The sequence below is a fragment of the Varroa jacobsoni genome, unplaced genomic scaffold (assembly GCF_002532875.2).
Source record: "Varroa jacobsoni isolate VJ856 unplaced genomic scaffold, vjacob_1.0 scaffold_168, whole genome shotgun sequence".
Taxonomy (NCBI): Eukaryota; Metazoa; Arthropoda; class Arachnida; order Mesostigmata; family Varroidae; genus Varroa; species Varroa jacobsoni.
This window is the reverse complement of record NW_019213070.1, coordinates 261,542-265,184: the sequence shown is the minus strand read 5'-3', so window position 1 is coordinate 265,184 and position 3,643 is coordinate 261,542. Positions and strand designations below refer to the sequence as shown.

The following is a 3,643-nucleotide window of genomic DNA, read 5'->3' as shown; positions in this document are numbered from 1 at the left end:
TTGGACCCTGTTCAACTCGTATATATATATATTTAGGTCGTCTACATATGAAAAGAATAAAAATGTTATCCCCTGTTCCCGTGACAGCTTAGAGAGTGACGTGTTTGCTTGGAATCATAAAGACACGTGGTGGTTTAGATTCAAATCTGGGCATAAGTACAATTCGTTTCGTGCTGGAAATTAGCTGTCTGATAGTACGCCTAACGGCGGTAACGAACGTGGAGCTCGAAACATTATGTTCTGCGTAAAGGATGCGCGTTCGACTACTTCGTGAGTGATGGCTATCTTATTTGTCTGTAAAGTGGCAGTGAAAAGTTGTGCGCAGCGTTCTCACCGGAACCCATGTCGCTTCGTTGGGATGCCTCCGTGATGCATATGGTTTTCGACAAACCGTCCTGATCACGAAGGCTTTTCGCTCAAGGCTGCAACTGTAGTCGAACCACAGTTTATGCTGTGAGGGGACGAAAAGGCCGAAGAACCTCGAGCCAGCTACGGCATTCACCACATCAGGTACAGGCAAAAGGTATGGGTATAACATTGCGTCGCTAAAGCGACCTCTCAAAGTGTCCCACTGGACAAAGCATTATCTACAGATAGAAAACATAACGCCAGCAAATTGCGCCTACAAAATACCGTATAACACTTGGAAGTTTGATATTTCCCAGAGACTGTCGTTATTCCACAACAACGTTTTAACAGCTTTAGCGATTAACGTATACAATGTAAACATGCACAATTTGTTGAATATACCATACGCACTGAAGACGGCCGTAAATCTGAGGTATCTTGTCCTGTGAACTATGATGCGGGCAAAGGCCAGTACTGCTCCAACGAGAAAATTTTTTCGCCTACTTGATTGACTGGGAGAAGCTTCTTTGCCTAAAGGTATGTCTACAATACTTTAACCGTTGTTTGAGACGTTTACATCGCTGCGCAGAGCAAACTATCTTGAGCTCTGATGTGATGATGCACTTCATAAGAACTAAATATAGGAACATATAACTAGCCTGCTACTGAAACAGGGTTGAGTGAATTTTATACCTTGCTTTCCTAAGCCCTTACTGTGCTCACAGATGTATAATAATCGATAGACTTCAAACGTTGTTTTTGTAAGGCCAAATTCATACGGCGCTCATCAACTTAATTTTTGCAGATTTGTTAACCGTTACGGAACGAGTGCGCCGATCAATGAGATATGCGTTTCGGTTTTTACTAAATAATCTTGAGGTAAGTTTAGAGTTTGCGAGACTGGTTAGCTTATAATTAACTTTCGATGCTATTTAATGCCAATTTTCTCGCTCGACATATTGTTCAATATCGAAATCAAGAATGTCTTTCGTGATATTATAGTGTGCTTACACCGAACAGTTCTCGATTTACATGAAATCATTTGAAACTATATAATATTCCAGGATGTAATCTTTACATACCTGTTGAGTTTATCTCATCTTTTTTGCAAAAGTTTTGCTGGAACTGAGGCCACTACGTTATACGTCTATCGGTACACGGTGTATGTACTTTACGGTAAACGATATTCTAGGTGCTTAATCCTGCTGTTCAAGAACTCCGATCTAAGCCATCGCAATGAGGCCGAGCTAGTTACAATCACAGTAGGCCTAGACTTGTGGCCCAAATTAAAATTGTAGTTTCGGCGCGTTAGGCTTTGTTTGTTCAAGACTAGATCTAAGCATCACCTTGCCATCATCAAAAACCAATACAGGAGAAAGCCACATGCACGTTTTTTGACTTAATTGGCAGCAGGTCGACAGAATATTTCAGTAACAAGTTTTGATAAAAACACTGACTATGATTCAAGAAGAGAACAAATCATAAATAAGAAAAAAACATGTTGGACCTTAATTAGAACAAAGAGTTAGGGCTAGCACTACTAGCCAGTACGATAGAGATCAGTAGTCGATGAAGCCAACTTGTTTTAACTAGTCCTCGCGACTTTGGCAAGCTAAACCATTGAAAAAGATGCTTCCATTGCTAAGCAAACGCCCCAGTGTAAAACTTCGTGCTACCATACATCAAGAGTTTGAATTTTTATAAATTCCATTTTTAAAAAAGCAATGCATATTACATTTACTAAGAATTACCGAAATACTTCAAAGTAGAAGTGTCTTCGGCAAATTTGATAGTAGACTAAAATGAAGTCAAAAAAAAATGGAACAATGTCAAGAACAGTACATCTATACACTATATACAGCTAGCTTTCGGTCAGTGAGTTCTCTGAAGCTTAAGTACATCAAAACCGAACCAGCGGAAAAGTCATACCTCTCATAAAAGAGCCGCTTTCACATGAATCTGACCGTGTTTTCATTCATTAATGCTCGTAGCGCGACAGTCGATTAGGTTTCATCATATAGTGAAAGCTGCATTGGATTTGAAAACTATAGGTCCGCTCAAGGTTCTTTATCGAATTTTTTTACAGAAAGGTGCGCCTTTTCAATGCTGTTCAAAATATTTTCAAAACGGTCATCTAGGTTTTGACCTTCTCTCTATCGAGTTCTTATCTTGTAGGTAAGTTGCATTAAAAATATGTTAAAAGCTATTGTTTGTCAACTTTTAAAATAATTGAGAAATTTTGTCTAAGTCCTAATTCTTTGTCTCAAGTCCACCATTAAATGTAAACTACATGGAATACTTCGTAACTTCATTTCTAATTCTTATTGAAGTTTGTACTTTGCCAGCAGTTAGAAATAAGTTGTTTGAAATAATTGCGGCCAACAGCTAATAGGGTAGCGTGTCTTAACGGTAGGAGCGAGAGTGTCAACAACAAAACAACAATCTAATGTTTCAGATTTTGCGTTGCCAATAGATATCTTAAATATATTCGTAGTTGTTTTGTAAATACGTAGCCCTCTATGGTGAGAATCCGACATGGAGGATGGACGTGATTTACAAAATCTAACCGGTGTAAATCAAGCACCGTTCTCAGCTAATAGTCATGAATAGCCAGAGATAATTGCATGACTACTCTCTAGGTACCCCCAAACGTGTATATGACAGCATAACTAGGAACAAATAGTTTGCTAACTATGACGGCCTGTTGCTGAGAAATTCGATGAAGCACAGGGGCAAATGCGTGTTCTGTAAGTAACGACCCCCCTTCCGCCCCGTGTCAACTATATTCGAAGCAAAAATGGGCGCGTCGAAAGATTAGCGGATAATTCGGTGAGTACAGGTCATACAAAAATGCGAGGAAAGGAATAGGTGCAAATATCCCACGTAGTCCTATTGTACTTAACTGCTAGCTGATAACATTTACTGCAAAACCAGTTTGCATTTGTTTTGTAAACTGGATAGAGAAAAAACGAGGAGAAAAGTCGGTATTGAAAACGAATTAACATTAGGACACGTTATACGTATATACAAATACGGAAGCAATAAACGAGCAATTCCAGTCCCGGATACCATACCCCGCGTCCTTTACAATTTAAAGCAAAGTCAAGCTAATATTGATTTGGCAGCGGCCTCGCTGCTATACGTTTTTTACGGGACTGACCGCGAAAACTTCAATGTACGCCCAAGAATGGGACAGTGTGAAACATTTCCACCACTAAAAAATGTGTATGCCTCGACCCCCAGGTCGGGAGATGGCATGAGCATCTGCGTGAGGCACATGAAACATTTATTCAAG

The 3,643-nt window shown here is 39.7% G+C and overlaps 1 protein-coding gene across 2 annotated transcripts in view; it reads left to right on the top strand.

Annotated features, from left to right (window-relative positions):
• The first annotated feature begins 781 nt into the window (after positions 1-781).
• Positions 782-3,643, top strand: part of LOC111270994 (mannan-binding lectin serine protease 1) — a 79,589-nt gene continuing 76,727 nt past the window's right edge. For both annotated transcript variants that reach the window (XM_086972792.1, XM_022851518.2), the window contains exons 1-2: positions 782-885; positions 1,154-1,227. The gene's annotated coding sequence lies outside the window, so the exon portion shown is untranslated. The remainder of the gene's footprint in view (positions 886-1,153; positions 1,228-3,643) is intronic.